This window comes from Schistocerca americana, chromosome 2 (assembly GCF_021461395.2).
Source record: "Schistocerca americana isolate TAMUIC-IGC-003095 chromosome 2, iqSchAmer2.1, whole genome shotgun sequence".
Lineage (NCBI taxonomy): Eukaryota > Metazoa > Arthropoda > Insecta > Orthoptera > Acrididae > Schistocerca > Schistocerca americana.
The window spans coordinates 839,046,110-839,070,055 of record NC_060120.1 but is presented as its reverse complement, the minus strand read 5'-3'; the positions used below and the strand labels follow the sequence as shown (position 1 = coordinate 839,070,055).

Sequence of the window (23,946 nt, the reverse complement as noted above, 5' to 3'; positions counted from 1 at the left end):
TACCAACCTACTTTCGATAGCAAAAGTACTGAGACAAACGCTTTCTAGAAGTCAAAACATACTGCCACTACTTGACTGCCTTTATTCATGAATTTCAGCAAGGCAAGTAACGTTTTCAGAACTCATGTTGGTTCATATCAATGATGTCGTTCCATTCGAGATATAGAATTACGTTTGACCTTATAATGTGTTCTAAGGTTCTAGAACAGATGAACAATAGTGAGATCAGATAGTAGTTTTATGTATCACTTCTGTTATCATACTTGTATATGGATATGACCAGTGCTTTTTCTCCAGTCTCTGGGCACGGTTTTTTGTTCAAGGCATGTATGACATTTTCTCGTTAGAACGGGACCTAACACAGTTACAAAATATGCATAGAATTTGACTGGTATCCCATTGGGCACTGGAGCATTTTAGCTTCAACAATTTTGCTGTTTCTAAACACCTCTTGCACTAATATCTGTATCAATCATTAACTATTGGCCATCAGACTTAACCCCAGATGTAACTGAAAAGTTTCGAGAATAATTGAAAACGTCTTTAACCATCCAACTATAATGTACCACTATTGACCAAGCAGAATATCATGTTCATTTGTGTGATACTTGTCCTACAATGGTCATAATCCGAAAATGAAGTTAAACTTTGGAAAGAAAAATCTACTCCAAAGTGCAAGTTCAATGTCGCAAAATAAAATTAATGGTTGTATCCTGATTTAATAATTGAAATCACCAGATTAAAAAAAAAATGTCGTGTGACGAGAGCCTCCCGTCGGGTAGACAGATGGAATCATAATGTGTCACACACTATGAAGTCGACTAACATAACTGTCATTACTGTGTTTCAATTGCTGCAAATCGTTAATTAATTATTGATCTTTGACATTAATGACTGGGTTGTACGAAATCATTCACATATGCTGACACAGATAAGTTCACCATGCGTCATTTAGGGCCTATTCATATATAAATGATACCATCATAATACCTTTTCATATCCAGTTGCTTGCTTGACCAGTCGAGAGAGAGCGAATCTTTTATACGCGAATACCACTTCATTTTTCATACATCATTCTAGTGATTCGAAAAGAATATCGAATGGAATCCTAAATTCCTTGCATATAGGGTTTATGGATTTCTGCTCCCACATCATCAAGGCTAAAAACATGCTCGTACTTTGATCCATTATACAACAATCAACTGAGAAAATTACGATTTTACAAATGGTGACCACGATAAGGCATCCTATAAAGCATCACTGAAAACCTCCTCTGAAAAATACTGTAGTGAATTGGAAGGACAGGGCGACTGATATGCAACTCATCCAACACGGGCGTCCAAAATGTAATAAAACTATTCATAAATTTGAGTTCTAATGAGATCCCCACACACTGAACACCAAAAAAGTAATGAAGTAGTTAAGAAATGATAATGTGTGGAACATTTACACTTATTATCATTACAATTCACAGATCAATGTTATAAATATAATCTCAGGGCCACTTTTTCTGGGCATTGGAAGGTCACAGTAATTGAGCAAGTACAGGTGGTAACAGTGTTGCTTCCATGCACATGCGGCTGAAGCGATGATCCAGCCTTTATGTCCCATTTCATGTGCTCCTGAGGACAGGATCCAGGCCACCTCACCTCCTCCCTTCTTCTGCTTGTTGGTATACAACTCTGCCCCTCAAGGTAAAGCGAAGGCTAACAGCCAGTATGGCTTTGCTTGGTCACTGTTGTCTGCTGCCTTTACCATAATGTTTGAATGCTGAGGTCAGTCATACGCTCAAAGGCTGAAAATGTTTGAGCTGTAAAGAAATCCATGTGACATGGAAAGGAAAATCTGTGTGCCACAAACTAATGGTAGTCATCAGAATGAATGCGCATACATGACTCGTAGTCTGAAAGCTGACTCGACAATAATCTGATACGCCGTCAAAAGTTGGTTGAATGCTTTTTGCGAAGAAAAATGCAAATCACTTCTTCTCACGCATTTCTCAGTCCTCCTTGCACTGACGAATCGATCATTATCTTCACTGACAGGCTCGTCTCGAGGCTGCATCTACTTGATAGTTTTCTTCATTTTCCTTCACTCTGTCGCTCTCATCATATCGTCATTCCTGCTCTAAATTCTCGTGAATTGCTTGGTCTGTAACTCGATCATGTTCACTTTCGTCAGATAAAGACATTTTCACAAATTCGCCAGACTTTACCATAACCTGTAATTACTGTACAATTATCCCAATTCTTCACACTCAATAATTTAACACTGATATCTTATCAAATTTCAACTCACGAAAATGGCTTTTAGCATGAGAAATTATTGTGCTTTGATGCCATGTTCGTAAAACAAACTGCAGTCACCATTTGCCATCTTGTTCACATGTTGCATTTCAGAGCTTATTAACCAATTATTCCGCACTATTAATATGAAATTAGGATCATTTGTTTTCACTTTATGAAGTGCAATTGGTTGAAATATGAAATTCCAAGATCGATCTACTTATCTTTTATAGCCAGGTGCAGCTAGTTCCAGGAAACTCACCAATTGTCGACAAAAGTACTACTTTCCATCTGTCCTCCAGACTCACTGTACATAATAAAGAAAATACACAAAAATTACAAAATTGTACAGTTATTGCATCTACAATCTGAAATGATCCTGTCATGGTTGCCAATTTAAACTAGATCCTACCTGTGCTTTCTAATGACTTCAGCGATTTTTGTCATAGGAAATTGAGAAAATTTGTCTCTAAAGTTATTATTATGAACTTCTCTTCCTACATTTAATAATGGAAACTGCACTTCAAATATATCTTTATATAAAGTGAATATTTCGTGATGTTAGGAATTATTATTCTAATATCATAGATATATTTTACTGCTACAAATAATTATTTCTGGTATGAATATTAAGTATGTTCTTACTAACCTGAAATAAATTGTAAATGTTTTTAATTCTGAAATATTACTTTGTCAGGCTAAAATCAAAGTTAACGTAAACTTCTGTTAATGTGGTGTTATCTAAAGATAAATGTTCAACAACCAAAGATAACTGTGCTGTGTTAACTGAAAATCAGACTTCATAAGTAACATTAAAACGCAGGTTGTTCAGAAAGTAGAGTGCGAGAAATGAAATAAAACTAATTTTAAGCTACTTTTGGAAATAAATTAAAATACCACATGAGCTTTGACCTATACAAAGCATAGTCCACATTTAAATAAATGGTAAAGAGTGAAAAAGCTTACTGTTTCAAAGCAAGACCAAGTTTTTAAATTTAACTTACATGAATAGGCAGCAAGCCACTATACGCTAAATGGCATACAGAACCATGAACACAAGACAAGACAAGAGCTAACCAAAAAGATGAAAAAGACAAGCAATGAGAGAGAGATAAAATGGCCTCTTTCCTTTGGGTAGCAGTTCATGGAAACTTTATATTTGTGATAAATGTTCTTTGTTAAGTGTACGTCTTTGTAATTACTTTTACCAGTAATTACAGGCATCACACTTTACCTGTCTTGGAGTAATCAATTTACATCAGGCGTGTCCAACCCACAGCCTGCAGGTCACAGCAAATGTCAGTCCAGTCCAAGAAGCGAGCGCCTATCACACGATCGCTAAAAAAAGAAAAAATCCGTTTATCTAAAGTTATGATAAAATAAATATTTGGAATCTGAAACCCCTGCCACACTTCCACCATACCTCCATAGCTCGGACCAGCTTCTAGCAAAGACACTGTCCAGAAGTGTGACCTTAGCACTAGAATTAATAATTGTCACCAGTTTTCTGTAGCTAACTATTGCAGTCACATAAACAATTACAGTAGTATCTGTGATTTAGTGTCCACCTCTATTCCCTAAAATAAGTACCAAAGCACTCAAGTAATGCACACTGTAACTGGTGTTGGGAGCAGCGCAACTACAGATGTGGGCTAGTGGAAGTTTTGATAACTGCTCCATGCTGTGAAATTAGTTAAAATTCTCGGACTTCTTCTTTGTATTACTGCAGGTTCAGATTGTACAATAAGAACAAATAGATACTGAAAATTAGTGCCAAAGCCAGGCCAATGGTGGATCGGTGCTGTGTCGAAATGTTGTGTCTCTTCCACAAAAAGTCAAAGAATTGAACTGGCAGCACAATGATTATTTACATAAATTTGTGGACTGATTTTGTAATAAACTATTCTAATACGTTTTGAATGAAAGTTAGTTCAGTATATTAGAAATTATTCAGAGCTACAGACAACATTGCTGACACAACAAGATCAGGATGGTAACAGACAAAAGTGAACAGCCAGATATCTCCTGGAAGCCCTCAAAAAAACTGAAGGCCACACCCTCTGTTATTTGTACATGTAGTATAAATATTGGCATACGAACTCTTTGGTCCTCAACCAAAATATTAATTACATGTTCCTTTGAATAAGCATACACATAATTTTACATAGAAAAAAAGATTTTTGTAAAAGGGCTCTTGCCCTGCCTACTATTGTCGATTACCTTGAGCTCACAGTAAAGCATCACTTTTGTTTTCTGTGGGTTACAGCATAAAGGTGTCCCAGCAGGTTTCCATGGCTGCTCATTTAATATCCTTTTCTGTGATACTGAACATAGTTCTGGTCCTACATTTCACTGGAAGTCTTCTTCTCACAGGTACTTTCAAATAAAAACTCTCCAGTTCCTGCACAGAGAAAAACATTACTTTCATGCACTTCTGTTGCATCTTTTCGTGATGAAATCGAAGATAAATTTTTGTAATTCATTATTGCAATTACATGTGTCAGACGAGTCAATGTTATTCACTACACTACCATGATGATTTTTAACATTGTTTTTAAATTGTTTGCAGAATTCCATCAAATATGTCTTCATGTTCAGTTGCATTTGATGACAAAACTTTGATAGTCCTTCTCATACAGAAGTAGTTTTACTCGATTCAAGTAACATTTGCCAAACAAGCTTCCCACATGAAATAGCTTTCGAGAAGCTTTCAGTACATTTCGTTGAAAGTCTATCTACCTTTTACAACTTGGATACCATTTCAACATCTACATCTATATTCTGCATAGCAGACTGTACATCCCACTGTACCAGTTATTAGGGCCTTTTCCTACTCCATTCACATATGGAGTGCGGGAAAATGATTGTTAAAATGCCTCTATGCATTCTTCAATTAATCTAATCTTTTCCTCGCTATCACTATGCGAGCAATATGTGGGAGTTAGTAGCATATTCCTTCAGTCATCATTTAAAGCCATTTCTGGAAACTTTGATAGCACAGTCTCTCAGGATAGTTCCCATCCATCAAGTATTTGCCTGAGTTTACAGACTCCAACTGTTCAAAAATTCAAATGGCTCTGAGCACTATGGGACTTAACATCTATGGTCATCAGTCCCCTAGAACTTAGAACTACTTAAACCTAACTAACCTAAGGACATCACACAGCACCCAGTCATCACGAGGCAGAGAACTCCAACTGTAACTCATTAATATTATATTTGTATGGTATTACGTTTTTTTGCTTTGTTTTATGAAGTGCACAATTTTAAATTTTTGAACATTTAAAGCAAGTTGTCAATCAATGTAGCACTTTGAAATCTTATTAAGATCTGATCATATTCAGCAGTGTATCTGTAACACCACTACATAATACATTTCCAAAAAAAAAAATTTATTCTCAATAATAACTTGCTCGATGTGCACATTCATGTTTCTTGCAGTATTCGTCAATAGTCTTACTTTGATAGTACCACAACAACAGATATATGGAAACCAACAATGACCATATTGTTGAGCTCTGCATTCCTCTCTGCATTGTAGGAAATGCTCCCCGCCAGTCTATCTTGAAATCCGAATACAGAAAAATATTTAGTAGAGTCACGCACACCACATGACAATGAGAGATGTTATTGGGTTAAATCACAAGCGTGAGTCAAATGAAAATCTTAAATATTTTTATATGTAATTTATTGTGGAGAAGTGGTACAAAGCTGTATCACTTTTCAACATAATCTCCCCAACGCTCATTGCAAGTCCTCCAGCACTTACAAAGTGCATAAATTCCTTTAGAAAAAAATTCTTTTGGTAGTCCGCGCAACCACTCATGCACCGCATGGCGTACCTCTTCATCAGAACGGAACTTCTTTCCTCCCATTGCGTGTTTGAATGGTCCAAACATATGAAAATCACTTGCTGCAAGGTCTGGTGAGTATGGTGGATGAGGAAGACACTCAAAATGCAGGTCTGTTATTGTTGCAACTGTTGTACAGGCAGTATGGGGCCTTGCATTGTCATGTTGCAAAAGGACACCTGCTGACAGCAATCCACGTCACTTTGATTTGATTACAGGCCACAGATGATTTTTTAGGAGATCTGTGTATGATGCACTGGTGACAATTGTCCCTCTAGACATGTAGTGCCTCAAAACGATGGCTTTTTTGTCCCAAAAGAGAGTCAGCATAACCTTCCGTGCTGATGGTTATGTTTGAAACTTCTTTGGTTTTGGTGATGAGGAATGGCGCCATTCCTTGCTCACTCTCTTCGTTTCCGGTTGGTGGAAGTGAACCCAGGTTTCATCCCCAGTAACGATTCTTGAAAGGAAGCCATCACCTTCTCATTCAAAGCACCTAAGAAGTTCTTCACAAGCATAAACACATTCTCTCATTTCAGGAGTCAGCTGCCGTGGCACCCATCTTGCAGACACTTTGTGAAACTGGAACACATCATGCACAATGTGGTGTGCTGACCCATGACTAATCTGCAAACATGCTGCAATGTTCATTCAGTGTCAGTCGGCGGTTTTCCTTCACTATGGCTTCAACTGCTGCAATGTTCTGTGGAGCCACAACTCGTTGTGCCTGACCTGGACGAGGAGCATCTTCCATTCAAGTCATGCCATCTGTGAACTTCCTACTCCATTCGAAGACTTGCTGCTGTAACAAACATGCATCACCGTACTGAACCTTCATTCGTCGATGAATTTCAATAGGTTTCACACCTTCACTATGTAAAATCCCGAATAACAGAACGCTGTTCTTTCCTGGTGCAAGTCGCAAGAGGGGTGGCCATCTTTGTACTGATACTGTGACGGTATGTGTGCATCTGCACTATGCTGCCACCTACAGGCCATTCTACTTGCTGTTTGTAGCACGCTTACCAACTCACAGGATAACAGCGCGAAATTTCGATTTGTTATTACAAACTTAAGGTTTTCATTTGACTCACCCTCATGCAACAGGAACAGCAAGGAATCGAACACACTTCCCTGGGGTACACCTGAAGTAACTTCTGAGTCGCCATTCAAGATAACACGCTGAATCTAGCGACAAAGAAATCCTCAGTCAATTCACATTATTGTGTCTGATCCCCCATATGATCGTACTTTTGATAATATGTGTAAGTGGGGTACTAAGTCAAATGCTTTTCGGAAATAGAGATATGTTGCACCTATCTGACTGCCTTGATCCATGGCTTTCAGGGTGTTGTGTGAGAAGAATGTGAATTAGGTTTCACATTATCTATGTTTTCGAAATCCATGTTAGTTGTCATGGAGAAGGTCATTCTGTTTGAGATACCTTATTGCGTTTCATCTCAGAATATGTTCTAAGATTCTACAATGAAATTGGTGTGAGAGACATTGGACAATGGTTTTGTGGATAACTTCTGCTACCCTTCTTGTAGACAGGTATGACCTGCGCTTTCTTTCAACTACTATGCACAAATTTTTGTTTGAGAGACCTATGATAGATTATAGTTAACAGAGGAGCTAACTCAGATGTGAACTGGATATAGAATCTGATAGGAATTCCTCTAAGCCCTGGGATTTTGTGCAATTTTAACGATTTCAACTGTTTCTCGACATCACTCACACTAAATCTGTTTCACTCGTCTTTTCAGTGGTACGAGAATTAAGTCGGGACAGACTTCCTGCGTTTTCCCTTGCAAAAGAACATTTGAAAATAAAGTTCAGCGTTTCTGCTTTTGCTTTGCTGATCTCAATTTCAGTACCAGTTTCACCCATGGGTGACTGGACAGTAACTTTGGTGCCACTAGCAGCCTTTAAGTACAACCAGAATTTCTTTGGATTCTGTGAAAGATTAGCTTCCTGGCGCAATTTGTCCATTTCTGCACAGTTATTACATGAAATAATTGCATTTAAATTAACTATGTTCAGTGTCTTGACATTCCTACATTCATCACAGTACTTTGATAGTTTTGTTGCTGTTTGTGTGTCTTCAAGACTTGAGTTGCAGTTTCAGGTCCATATTTCTGATTAGGCATATTAGTAAACTCAATTTGAATATATCAAGTGCATAGTATAATTTGTTGAAACCATCATTCAGTCCCCTTTTATTGCTTGCCAAAATTTTTCATTTACTTGAATCACTTTCTGACAATTTTTCTCCATTTTCTGATCAAGCTTTTCAATTTCTTGCAACATTTTCAAAAGGAAATCATTGCCAACTCGTTCTCGTTTTGTGACGAACTACTGGCATAGAACTATGTAATGTCGAATCTAAATTGCAGATGCCACTATCTTCTTTTATTACAATTATAAGATTAACAAATTCAAACTTCTGATGTACATTAAGTGAAGCGTTCAATTGTGTTTCTTCATTAACTTAACATCACTACCATTTTGCTCTATGTCAGTCGTCGTAATAGTGTTCACAATAGTCATGGTTCATTATATTTTATGCCTTTATGTGATTTAAAACTTCCTTTACGAATTAAAAATTCGTTAACACAGCTCATATTTGTTTCCTATCCACTCCTAAACAAAACTGCATCCATAAACAAAACTGTATCCATGTCAACACAAAGAACCTCTGTTGCAAGTAACTGGTGCACTCGCCTCGTTGTTAAGTGTATTCCTTGAACTCCTCCGAAGATTTCGTTGGTTTCAATGCCCTGGAACCACTCGTTGTATGTTGTAATCAAGCCAATTACACACTAGAAACCCTACGGTACCAGTAGGCATCGTTATCTTCCTTTACTCAAAACCAAATTCATATGAATCTATGGTCACAAAAAATTATTATTTGATACTTAAATATTTTTATTCTACGTACATACTTAAAATAATGTTGACGTATTTCACATAATTTTTTTAAATTCATTTTTATTAATTTTACTAAATATACACCAGCCATTGTCTCTGCTGAAGACGCAAATACTTTGCTCTGTATAGTATTTCTGTTCTTCTTCATTGTGTACAGGCTTGGCGGAAAGTGATTGTAAGTGGAAGCCAAGTCCTTTGTGAGGCTACAAAAAGCACACAACGAACACAAGCGAATGTGGAATGCCAACGAGGATTCTCTGTGGTGTAAACAGTAAACGCTATGCGTGCATGAGTGAACGGCATTGGTCGTGTTCGGTTGGCATTCGCTTGTGATACCTAGTGTTCGTTGTCGGTCTGTTACGAACCATCAGAGGAACTTAGATTGCTGTTTGCTTCGGCGCTAGCGGTATGGAAAACTTTCGTCCTCTCTTGTCTATGTTTTATTCTGACGACATGAATTGCGTGGGCTATGGACTGATCCGATGAGAATGCAGCGCTGTTGATAGGAGAATGTAGGTATCATATTTGCTTCTGGGCCAATAGATCCACATTACAAACGCCGAAAGAAAATTGCGAAGAACTCAAACGCCCTCGTGGTCACGTCAGAATGAAAACAAACTCATTAGATGCTTGCATCAGTACAGTAGGCACGAAGTGAATACCACAAGCTCTGAAATTCTTTTTCTCAAAAGAAAAAGCTCAACAAATTTCCATGGAAGTAAAGAACAGCGAATATGTGTCTGTTATGTTTCTTAAAATTAAAAATTTAGAAAGACTTCATCATTCTCGATGCTACATTCACGGTATCACGGCTTACGTTAGAGATTTTTTTTAATGATAAATAAAAATACTTTTTCGGGGTCACAGTATTCGCCCTCTGACAAAGTATATTACAGATTTTATCAAACAACCTATTTGGTAGACAGTATGTATGTGTCCCATTTCATTAGTCATATTTCATAGGTATTATCTTCATTTCAGGTACTTTAGTTAAGTTCTTGAAAGGCTCCGCTTATATCACTGCAACCGTCAGATACACAGCAGCTTGGTAGCAATTCAAGCAATTTGATCGACTTTCATATTCATGGTGAGAAGGGCATCTGCGCTTTGCAGTACCACAGTCTAAGACTGTGGCAGTACTCACATTTTTAAATTGCTTCCTTTTCCGAAAGAATTACTGTTGATAATAATTTATTCCATTAAAATCTGAACAGAATCTTGCGATCACAAACTAACATCCTACTTCTTCGGTTGTTAAACAAAGATCGATTTGGCAAAGTTGTTGTCAAGTGAAACATCTCTGGTGGAGTGAGTTGTGATGGTGAAGTGTTGTGTAATGACTGTACGAGGTTAAATTGACATTAATTTATGGCAACAGTGTAAAGAGACGTAACGCCATTATGTCGCGTATTGGATTCATGTCTGTTGTTTTGTGTATTGCTCTGGCAAGTGTACATGGGCGCGATAAAGAAATACCGACAACCAAGTTAACGATGAATTCGTACTTGGGACCCACTTTGAAATTTTTGTATTGGTAAGTTTGGTATCGAGATTTCAGTAGATTGTATCTCCTGTTGCAAAATGTAACCTCGTACATCAAATATATAAAATTTTATAATAACTGTCTTACCTTCTAACCTGTAGCTGATAAACAGATTTTCATTTTGGTGTTTGGCATATCTAATTATGAAACTTCCCCCCCTTAGCTATTCGTGAGGCTACAGGGGGCTTTTTGAGCAGTATGCAGCCATACTGCGTCAAAAGTATCCCGAGATAATGGTAGAGGGCGACCTATATCCACCTCCAAACATCAATATTTTCCTAGCTCAAGCATTGGTAAGTAAAGTTATATTAGCTTTTTGATCCAATTAACTGTCGTTAAATATTCAGCTATTTTAGTGCGTTAATGTGAAGAAGTAATTTTAAGCCGTAACTTTTAATAGTAGAAAGAGTCCATTTCAGGTATTTGTACTGCTGGAAGTGGAAAATAGTGTTTCTCAAAGTCTTCAGTGTTGGAAGTGTCTGTTAATGTTTCTATAAGCAGTTAAGACGATTGATAATTTTTTCATAGTTAGAGATAAAACATTAGGAAATCTACAGGATCAGTTAAGAAAGTTCTTTGAGTGTGCTTACTGGATATAGAAATTCTCAGATAAATGTCATGGTGTAATCAATGCAAATATAACTCTCCAAATTTACTTGCAGGAGTGGTGGACAGTGGAGTAACTGAAATTTGGGAACAAAGTTTTCTTAATTTGTGCCTTTTTATTCATAAGATATCAGTATATATTGTCCGGCCCCGGTAGCCGAGTGGTCAGCGTGACGGAATGTCAATCCTAAGGTCCCGGGTTCGATTCCCGGCTGGGTCAGAGATTTTCTCCGCCCAGGGACTGGGTGTTGTGTTGTCCTAATCATCATTATTTCATTCCCATCGACGCGCAGGTCTCCGAAGTGGCGTCAAATCGAAAGACTTGCACCAGGCGAATGGTCTACCCGACGGGGGGCCTTGGCCACACATTTCATTTCATTTGTATATATGTGGAGCTATGTTAGATGAATACTACACTAACAGTTGGTAATCATTAAAAGTTTGCTAAGGGCTATCCATGCATTTATCGGAAATTGGCTTCGTGTGGTGTGTGACATCAAACTCCATCAGACAGGAAGAGAATGAAAAATACATTTTTTTTGTGTCTACATAATTAGATTGTTGATTGTGGTGACAGATTGATCTGTAGCATAACTAGGCATATGAGTTAAGAAGAAAGATAAGATTTTGTTCTGAGTTTGCAAAGCAGTATTGGAGGATTCTGTTAATCTCGAAGTTTCATGTTGGCAACAGCTGCTTGTTTTTTTACTCATCAATAGATCAGTTTTACAAAGATATTGGACATCGTGCTTTTAAAATTTAAGAATGACAGAAATAAATTGATTCGTATTTAGAGGTATTTACATAGTTACAGGTCTAGTTTCTCAAGAATGAGACAGGTGGTGGGCTGTGAACCATAATTTAGGGAAACCACGGAAAACCTAAATCAGCACGGCTGGATGAAGATAGGAAGCTCCTCCCTCACAAAAACGAGGCCAATCTGTTTAAAATGATTCTGCTTTATTCGGTTTATACAGTTTTGCGAAGAGGTTATTTAATATTAAATACAGCTAGTGCTGTACTGTTTGTTCATTTCTCACACCTAGTCACTGTACACACTATACACACTTTCACAATGCAACACTACACACAGTCTCCACTGATGTCAGGACCATAATGATGATATCTTGTTTGAATTTTGAGTATGGCAACATCCCACCTGCTAACCTCAAAAATTATATCATCCCTCTACATGTGAGATGTTGAGTTCAGAAAGAGGATAAGATTTTCGTATTACGCATTGACTAACTTTGGGAATAAGCTTTACTAGAAAGGAAACCCAAAGGGGGAAAAAAGTGTGGAAGTGTTACGTGGTACGAAATATTATATTATTATTTATTATTATTAATAATCTTTTTTACTAAACCACTGCTGCGTTATCCAAGCAGTTCATCAATTCATAGACTGTATTAATCGACAGTTAGGCTACTTTTTACCTGTCTTATTAAATAAGTTTTAGTGGTCATTTGAATCTCCTTTGGCTGGTCATTGTACTGTTTTATTCCTCAACATAAAATGCTGTTTTGAGTCTTGTGTGTTTTCACATGCTAATAAAAGTTCAGTTTAGATCTTGTTCAGTGGTCATGGACAGAGCTGTTTATGCAGTGATTATCAATGTTATTTTTGATGATTGTCACTGTTCGGGGCTATTTTCGATCTACTTAACTGTTTGGCAAATGTACTTTTCGGTGGAAGGGTTAAAATCCCCTTTGTTTTGATCATAACTTTACAATGAGCTCCACTACTGTTTTTGGTTGTTTGTATGGTTCTTTACTGTTCTTTGAAAACCATTGTTATATTTTATGCATTTGTTACCACCACCACCACTACTGCCACAGAAAAAAGTCCATAGTGAATAACTGAGAGTACATATGAACAATTTGTAATTAAGACACTGGCTGTTACAAACTGATGATAGGATTTGTAAGGGCTGATTTTATAAACATTGCAGACTTGAGGTCAGTGTTGACATTAGTTCATTAAGGACACAGCTATATTATAGAACACTAAATTTATCCCCACTGTTGATCTAAGCAAGCACAAAACATGCTTAACAACACCACTAAAATCAGCTATTGACATAATTATCACAGTTCGAACACACACTAACCATACAATGTAGGTAAACAGTATTTATAATCGAAGATATTGTATTATAAAGATGGAGGAAAGTAAACTGAAAACAAAAAAGATATCTTCAAACTTCTCCCTATATTAAAATATTTGTTGCTTTAAATCATGTTGGGCAAATAGACAAAATAGAACACACAAAAATACCTGATAGATACTACAGCCAATAAGAAAAAGGAATAACTGTTTTCATATAAATACATTACTAATAAATTCTGCTCTTCTTGCATTGTGACTCCTGTGAGCTTATTTTTCTGTTGGCACTGTAATTTCTTCAGACAGATTTTCATGCCATGTGCACATTTTAATACATCCTGATTAACCTTAGCACCTGAGATCACTTGTGCAGTTAACGGAAATTATCCGTGACAATTCGTAAGTGTGTGTGCACTGTGGCAAAAAAAGGAAATTTGATAGGGATATGGGTACAGTGCTAGGATATGGGTACAGTGAGTAGCACCTAAATCACCAGGTAAACATGCTACCCATATTTGATAAAAATCACATTGTGTTTTGACTTCATTTTCTTCCATAGGCAATTTGATAAATTGTTTCTTCAGTGAAGCAATGCTGGCCAATGTTTTGTGCACAGCTATGCAAGTTGTTGCTGCATCTGTTCTACACATATCACCAGCCACAATCTGAAACCTTCCTGTGGCATCGTAATATTAAGAGGTAGCATGCATCTTGGAGTCAGCAGTTTTCAGAGGTGCCATCTGCATTGAATTAAACAGTGTCAAACCATGGAAGAGCCAGGATAGAATGCAACAATCTTATGGAAAGAATAGTAGCTACTCACCATATAGGGGTGATGCTACAAAAAGACTGTCACAAACTTTCGGCCAACAAGGCGTTTGTCAAAGCCCCCTCGACCCCACACACACACGCACGCGCGCGCGCGCGCCCACACACACACACACACACACACACACACACACACACACACACACACACACACACACTCCATTGCATCTCCCATAATGCACTGCTGCTTCTAGTCTGGCTTCAGCTGCTTGAGACTGTGGTCGTGTGGGGGGGGAGGGGGTTAGTTTTTACAAAGACCTTGTTGGCCGAAAGCTTATTTTGTAACAGCTTTTTTATCTTCCCTGTCTGCTACCCAGCATCCCCGATATATGGAGAATTAAATAGTGTCATTTTCCTTTGTCAAAATGAAATTCATGTTACTTGTTTATGTTAAATATCACTTTATTGGGTATTGATCAATTGCAAACTTCCTTGAAGATTTCATTTGCTTTCTTTTCAAAGAGTTTCTGTGTTTTGTCAACGAGTATAATGTTGCTGTTGTCAGTGAGGAGCTTTTTTCTCTCTATGGCTAACACTGTCGAGAAAGGAACAATATTACAAGAAGGAAAGTTGCTACTCACCATATAGCAGAGATGCTGAGTCACAGTTAGGCACAACAAAAAGATTTTCACACTTAGAGCTTTCAGCCAATGGCCTTTGTTAACAATACACACACACACACACACACACACACACACACACACACACACACACACACACACACACGCGCGCGCCTATCTGTGACGCAGCAGCTCTGCTATATTGGGACTGGCATTTTTCCTTCTCATAATAGTTACATTCCACCCTGGATTTTCTGTTGAAAGTCGTTGATGTAGATCAGGAACAGAATCTGCCCTAATATTCTGATTAAATCTTTGTATTAATGATTATTTCTTCTGATAAGTGTTTCAGTAAAAAGTTTAGATGCATTTGAGGTATGTTATCTCTATTCTTTATACCCTGTTTCGTAGGTATGATCTGAATCGTTCATCAGCTATACCTGTTGTTCCTAATGTTTCTAGTTTATTTAGTAGAACCTTATGTCAACAATATCAAAAGCTCTTTAATGCTCTAAATATATGTTGTGGCACACTCATCTTTATCAAGTGCCTTTAGTACCACTTTTGTTAATCTACTATGACTAATTCTGTACATCTACCACTTTGGGAACTGAATCGATTCCCGTAAAAGGTTGACTTTGTGAAGTAGATCAGTAACCTGCCTTTCAAGATTCTTTTACTTTTGATAATGATGGCAGAAGAGAAATGGGCCAGTAGGTTTGTCTTTTGCATTACCTTTCTTTACAAGAAGTAAACCTCCTGTGCACCGAGCGAGGTGGCGCAGTGGTTAGCACACTGGACTCGCATTCGGGAGGACGACGGTTCAATCCCGTCTCCGGCCATCCTGATTTAAGTTTTCCGTGATTTCCCTAAATCGCTTCAGGCAAATGCCGGGATGGTTCCTTTGAAAGGGCACTGCCGATTTCCTTCCCCATCCTTCCCTCACCCGAGTTTGCGCTCTGTCTCTAATGACCTCGTTGTCGACGGGACATAAACACTAATACCCTCCTCCTCCTCCTCCTGCGCTTTTAAATACTCTGAAAATTTCCTTGCTGTGAATTATTCATTTATTATGTTTGTTATGGGAGCTGTATACATTGTTTCAGGATATCTGTTGGTTCTTCATGTATGTCTATGGAAATTTTCTTTTCTTCTTTTTTTAAGTTTTACTGACTTCATGCTGTGTTGCTGGCAGTAACATCATTGTTCTTAGTCATAATTATTTAAAGTGATACATCTACCTTTGGAAATTTTTGTCATCATTTCTCTGCAGTTACTGAAAAATGCTAATTTACACAGTTTGCTGGTGTTGTGGATCCTTTAGTACTTAAACCTCTCCCTTGTCAGTATATTATTACAACTTTTTCTGCCCATGTGTACTTTTTAATGACTTCCCCACACTGCTGTGGTTGTATTATGTGCACTGTATATTATTTTGTCATTGACTTTTCACAGCAGTTAGTACTTCCCATAAACCTTTCTGTACCTACGGTTGTTGTTGTCTTCAGTCCAGAGACTGGTTTGATACAACTCTCCATGCTACTCTATCCTGTGCAGGTCTCTTCGTCTCCAAGTAACTGCAGCAACCTACATCCTTCTGAATCTCTTAGTCTCCCTCTATGATTTTTACGCTCTACACTACCCTCCAGTACTAAATTGGTGATCCCTTGATGCCTCAGAACATGTCCTACCAACCAATCCCTTTTTCTAGTCAAGCTGTGCCGCAAATTCCTCTTCTCCCCTATTCTATTCAGTATATCTACTACCCATCTGATCTTCAGCATTCTTCTGTAGCACCACAGTTGTCTAAAATATTTATCGTCAATGTTTCACTTTCAGAAAAGACAGAGTTCCTGACACTTAAATCTATACTTGTCAACAAATTTCTGTTCTTCAGAAATGCTTTTCTTGCCATTGCCAGTCTACATTTTATATCGCCTGTGCTTTGACTGTCATCAGTTCTTTTGCTCCCCAAGTTACAAAACTCATCTACTACTTTGTGTCTCATTTCCTAATGTAATTCTCTCAGCATCACCTGATTTAATTAGACTACATTCCATTATCTTTGTTTTTCTTTTGTTGATGTTCATCTTACATCCTCCTTTCAAGACATTCTGTTGAACTGCTCTTTGCCGTCTATAGAATTACAATGTCATCAGCAAACCTCAACATTTTTATTTCTTCTCCATGTATATTAATTCCTACTCCGAATTTTTCTTTTATTTCATTTACTGCTTGCTCAATACACAGATCGAATAACATCAGGCATAGGCTACAACCCTGTCTCTCTCCTTTCCAACAACTGCTTCCCTTTCGTGCCCCTCAACTCTTACAACTGCCATCTGGGTTCTGTACAAATTGTAAATAGTCTTTCGTCCTCTGCATTTGATCCCTGCCACCTTTAGAGTTTATTCTAGTCAACATTGTCAAAAGCTTTCTCTAAGTCTACAAATGCTAGGAATGTAGGTTTGCCTTTCCTTAATCTGTTTTCCAAGATAAGTTGTAGAGTCAGTATTGCCTCAAGTTCAGACAGTTCTACGGAATCCAAACTCATTTCCTCGAGGTCTGCTTCTACCAGTTTTTCCATTCACCTGTAAAGAATTTGTTAGTATTTTGCAGGTGTAACTTATTAAGCTGGTAGTTAGGTAATTTTCACACCTGTCAAAGCTTGCTTCCTTTGGGATTGGAATTATTATATTCTTCTTGAAGTCTGAGGGTATTTTGCTGGTATCATACATCTTGCTCACCAGGTGGTAGAGTTTTGTCTAGGCTGGCTCTCCTAAGGCTATCAGTAGTTCTAATGCAATGTTGTCTACTCCCAGGGCCTTGTTTCGATATGATATAAATATAAGAACTCTTGCTAGTTATGACTTTATCATGGAACTGTGGTACTCAAGGGTTTAGGAAATACACTAAATCTCGTTAATCTGGCCCCCACTAGTCTGGCCTCTCAGTAATCCAGTCTGCATCCAGCCTCTAGTTGCTCAAGCTGAGATGACGCATATAGTAATGAATTCTCATGTGCAGCAATGTTGTTAGTTAATTACAATACTGTACATGTTTGAAATTATGGCTTTCTTTATGGTTCAATGTCATAGCATCTAAAGGGGAACACATCATGCTAGACCTCAAACAGTAACTTGAAATAAGAAGTTAGTAGAACTGAGGTTCTTTACGAAAAGCCATTGCAGCTGAGTAGTGTTGGATGAGCAACTGTGTGACCAAACTTTATTAGATGAAGAGATAATCAAAAGTGTATACTAAAATTATGATGAAAGTAGTGAAGAAGAAGATGTAGGATAAGAGAACATGAAGATACCTCTCACTGCTGGTGCTGAGGCATCTTCCTGGAGTAGATCAGAAACATGCAGCCTTAATGTAAGGCTTGTAAAGCTGTAGTGTGATAAAACATACTGCCATAAGATATTTTTGCAACTAAAAATTTGGGACAGATTTCATAGTGAGTGATACTATTGTATTTATACACACACTCAGGGACTAAGTTTTCTATGAAAATGAATGTCTCTTTGGATTTAACAAAATATAATCCCTACATGTTTACACTGAATTTAAGACACTGCCAATAATCCGGCACTTTCGCTAATCCAGCACCCATATGGACAAGGAACGGCCGGATTAGCAAGAGTCTAGTGCACCTGCTGTTATCAATTTGTTTTTGTGAGGCATTGATTCTAATTGCTCTTCATATAATTGCTAACCTTCTAATATAATCAAGCCCAGTAGTTGGAAGAGAGCCAAGCCACATCCGTCTAGATGAAGGGGAGCAGAAGTGACCCACAAAAGTACTGTCAGATATCCTTGATCTCCAGTTTGTTGTAGACTCCTATACATACGTTGAGTTAAAATGTATCTCAAAAAGAATGGCCTCCTCCACAACAAACAGAATGGATTCTGAAACATTGATAATGTGAAACACAAATCACACATCTCACCCTATTTTTCGATATTTGGATAGAATTCTACTCAAATTTGTGACTGGATTGATTGAGCATTTCTTGGTAGGGAGGATGTGCAACATGTTATCTTGGATGGAGAATCATCTGCAGATGTGTAAGTAACTTCAGGTATGCAACAGAATAGTTTGTTGGGACCGTTGCTGTTCACTTTGTATATTAATGAACTTGCAGAAAATTTAATAGCAATCTTAGACTTTTCACAAGTGATGCAGCTACTTATAATGAAGTTCTGTCTGAGAAAATCTGCACAAATATTGTCAGATCTTGATAAGGTTTGGAAGTGATTGACAACTTGCTATAAATGTTAAGAAACATAAAAAGATGTACTTCACAAAATGAGAAAAAAACCTGGTAACCTGTGACTATAATATCAGTATGTCTCAATTTGGTCAGCTCATACTATATAGTCTGGTCACGTTAATGTGACCATAGCTTATGTTAGATATCGACATGCAATAACCATTCACAAAGAGCAGGTGGCAGCACTAGCAGTAGAGGGCATGTAAATGGTGTCGGGAGGATATGGAAAACAGTGCAGTCATTGTCGTAATGCAGGAATGGAGCAATTTATCTGACATTGAAAGGGGCATGATCATTGGCTTTCAGGCCAAGGGTGGAAGCATTTATGAAACAGCTAAGTATGTAAACTGTTGGCATGCCACTATGATTGAAGTGAACAATGTATGGTAAAGTGGTGCTGTCCAAAACTGGCATCTAGGCAACTGTGGTCCACTACAGGCCATAGATGATACGCATGAATGACTGCTGTGGAGATTTGTGGAGGCAAATAGACATGAAACTATTTAAGAACTGACTGTGCAGGTGAACAGTCAACAGCCAAGGGGCTACCAACACTATCTCGCCAATGACAGTTTCAGTGAACATTGCTGCTTACAGATCTCTGCAGCAGGTATGTGGTTCATGCATCCATGCTGACTGGTGTTCAGCAGTACCGTAACTTGATGTCAGGTGGTCTTTTCAGATGAATCTTATTCTGTGCTCTGTTGGACAGATGTTGATTTTTTTATGGTATGAGATGTCTGAAAGCAAACATTTTGCAACCTGGAGGGAGTATTATGGTCTTGGAAATGCTTTCGTGGCACTTCCTGGATGATCTTGTCATTCTGGAAGGCATAATGGATAAAGACACATCACATAGATAGGGATGTGCTACAGGCGCAGTTTGTTTTTCCTCAGCATATCTATTAGCAGGAAAATGTAACATGCTGCACAGCTCATAGTGTTCCTGCGTGGTTTGAAGAGCACCAGGATGTGTTTACTGTACTCGACTAGCCACCAAACTCCTTGGATTTAAACCTGATCAAGAATGTCTGACCACCTTGATCAGGCTGTTCACACCATGGATCCTCAACCAAGAAATCTAGTGCAACTGGCCATTGCACTAGAGTGAGTGTGACTCCACATTCCTGTCAGTGCCTTCCACAACCTCATTGACACTCTTCCTGCACTGCAAGAGGTTGTTATTCAGACTTTCGACAGGTGGTCAAATTTACAAAGTAGGACTAAGAAGGATATTCAATGTACAAAGAGAAGGGCAGCATGAACAGTCATGTGTTTGACACGTGAATGTCGCAGAGATGGTGAAGAAACTGTACTGACAGAAACTTAGAGATAACTACAAACTATACTGATGAAGCCCACCGGCAAAACTTCAAGGACCAGCTTTAAAACACAAATCTTAGAAATATACTAAAACCCTCTGCATATGGCTCACATAAGAATTATAAGGACAAGATTCAATTAATTATAGCATGTTCAGAGGCATTTAAACAGTCAGTTCTTTCCATGCTCCATACATGAATCAAACAGGAAGGATCCTAACAACTGGTAAAATGGGAAGCACCCTCGGCCATGCATTTTAGTTGTTTGCAGAATTTCATATGGTATATTTTCAAATGAAACACAGTAATAGTCTGATACAGTTGCTTTCCAGCTTTTGTCTTGGAGCAGCTGAGATGACTGTGTTTCAGGCAGTGAACATAAATTTGGAAAATGTCATTTAACTCTGTTACCACTCATTGTTTCCTTTGATTACTCTAGTCACTTGAGGCAAATTGGGGTTGGTTTCTCAAACAGGCTAGCATGATTTCTATACATTTGTTTGCCCAACTGCACATTGTGTTTCTTTTGTTCTAGTGTGTCAGTGAAACGTTAAATTCTAATTTATATATCATCCTTTATATGGCAATACACAGGAGAAAGCAAACTTTGTGCCAGTTAAACAGGCAGAACAAACTTGTGGTTCCTTAACTTTATACGCAAAACAAACAGCTAACACTTCTTCCCTGATGGGCATTTTAGTAATATCGGCCTCAGTATGTAGTACATCATGAGAAGGTTGTTGGGTTTAGTCTGCAGGTCCTTGCTGATCCTGGTATTGAAGAAGCATACCATCAGTTTGTGTACACACTCACACTCACTGATACGCTTCCTCAGTGCCAGGATCTTTAGTCATCGACACCTTTTAAGCGGCGATCCTCCCCCACTCTGTCCCCACTGCTCTCAACTGTGGACGGTGAGACACCTCTTACTTGAGTGCCCCTATTTTACTCCGTTACGCGCCCGTCTACAGCTGTCGCCTGATATATCTTCCATTTTAGCAGATGACACGCACTCATCCGATCGCGTTCGCGAGTTCATTAGTGCCAGTGAGATGACGTCAGCCATTTGAAGCTCTTTTTGGGGACAAATAATCCCCCTTCTGTAATGGTTTTTAAGCTTTCCCTCTTTTTTTGTGGTTTCCCCACTTTTTTGAGTTTCGCTCCCATTGCTGCTGGTTTAAAGTATCGTTTTTTTTTACCTTTTCCTAAGTCACAGACCAGGCGCTAATGACCGTAGCAGTTTTGCGCCCTAAAACCATAACAAAAAAAACCTCGGGATCAGAAAGCACCTCCAGACTTGAAACCTAGCAAACTTCTCATGATGTACTAGATTGACATTACTAAAATGTCTTCCAGACAATATTAATAGTATCCACAGACTTTTTGTAGATGATCCAGTTATATAAAATTTACCATCTGAAGAAAACTGCAAAAATATCCAGTCAGAAAATGGTGAGATTTCAAAGTGGTGCTAAGATTGGCAACTTGTCTTAAATGTCCAGAAATCTAAAACCATTCACTTCACAAATATAGAAGCACAGTATCCTATGATTAAAACGTGAGTTGTAATTTTACGCAATAAACTTGTACAATTATCTGGATGTAACCATGTTGATGATATCAAATTGCATGATCATATTTAAGATCAAGTATAGATAAAGCATGTGATAAACTTCTGTTTGTTGGTAGGATAGTGAGAAAATGTAGTCAGTTTACAGAGGGGATTGGTTACAAAACTCTTGTGTGGCCAATCCTAGAATATTGCTGAAGTGTTTGGAACCCATACAAATTAGGTTTAAAGGCAAATATGACATGGACAGGGAGGGCAATACATATGGTGACAAGTTTGTCTGATGTACAGGAGTGTCACAGAAAAGCTGAAAAAAGCAAAGAAGTATATAAATGCTGAATTAATGGAGTATTTTAAGGAGAAACTTAAGTTAGTTTGTTATTGCTGGCTTGATTCAGAATAAGTGGTACTGCCAGGGAATCTTCAATGTCCTTTTGGAATGTTCACAATACCATAGTGACACACTAAGTTTAATATGGTTATTTGTAATTTAAATTAGTTGTTTGGGATTATTTCCTTGTTTTTCTTAAAACTTGTTTTCATTTTACAGGGAGTTGCAAAAATGTTGTTAATTGGTTGCATATTAAGTGGAATGAATATATTTAATTTGTTTGGTCAAGAGCAACCTCCATGGTGGACTTGGTGCATCAACAACAAAATATACTCCTGTATGATGACTTTTTTTGTGTGCAATGCAGTTGAGGGTCAACTGGTTTCAACTGGAGCGTTTGAAATTTCTTTCAATGGTTGGTTTTTATTCTCTCTTTTTTCAAAATATTATCAGTGTTAAATATTCAAGTGCCTAGTGTACTGCTGCTGAATGATACTGGAATATATGCCATATTGTAGTCAATAATTTGAAGAAACATGTCGAAGCTGGATGGTGTCATACCTATCAGAAATTCTCAAGAAATTAATGAAGTGTTACTGGATAAAAGCATTAGCAAGTTATAATCCATTAGAGTGAAACAAGTTCATAGATAGGTAAGTGACATGAGGAAAATGGTAAATCGAGAGAGGTTAAAGTAGTAGAGGATAGCAGAAAACAAGGTAAGAAACTTTGATGAGTAAAAGTTACTGTTTATTGTTTATCTGCATGAAATGACTGTACGGTGCAGAAATGAAAAGGGATTAAGAGCACAAAGTTGGAAGCAGCTTAAAGGCCAGCAAAGTATATTAAATGAAGGCTCTGAAATTAGCCATATTGTGGTTATTGTACATCAAATTGAGGGGTGTTCCATCTAAGGTGGATTTTTTTTTTTTTTTTAAAGAAGCTGGTTTATGGAATATAAGTAGTACAATATTTAGTCATAAGAAATACTTAGTAATGTTTGAGAATTTGCATGTATGGATCAGACAGAGAAGACAAAATAAATCTACTCAGGACAATGGTTAATGGGGTAGTATTTGACATCGTTGACATTGGAATAAGTAGGATTAATAAATTGAGCAATGTGAGGAGAGAGGCATTTTTACTTACGTCATTTCTGAAATTGGAAATAAAAGGCAAAATTTAACAACAAAAGGATTCTTTGGAAGCAAAGAGACAAAAGCATTTGACATTAAATGTCATTGAAACTGGACCCAGGAAAATTCAGAGCAATTCATGTGACACAAAGCTGAGGAATAGGTAATCCTGTTTAAGATTCAGTGTGTGGGTTGCCAACACTGTCTGAATATGTTGTTGCCAACTATGTGTGGCCATGGACAGGGCTCAGCAGTTTAATTGTTAAATGACACTTCTTAAGAGAGAGTCAGCTGCGTAAACATGAGTAATAGTCAGATGATAAATAGTTCTTGCTTTTATTTGCACATTCTTGAGGGTGGTGAAGAAAATAAATACGTGATAGTAGTAAATGAAAAAACTGTAGTGAATTTCAGTGTTTGCAAGAAGCTGTGGTTTTGTAGAGACTGTTCCTATGGTTATTTTTGTATTTATCCTGAACAGTTCAAAGCTTCACATAAGCTCATTAACCCAAAAGTCTTGACTGTCTCCAGTTGTGCATAGTTAATCATCTATTCAAAGAACAGAATGGGATAATGACCATCTGAGAATTTCATTTCTCA

General features: G+C 37.8%; 1 pseudogene; it reads left to right on the top strand.

Moving 5' to 3' along the window:
- Positions 1-10,181: 10,181 nt before the first annotated feature.
- Positions 10,182-23,946, top strand: part of LOC124595117 — a 29,776-nt pseudogene continuing 16,011 nt past the window's right edge.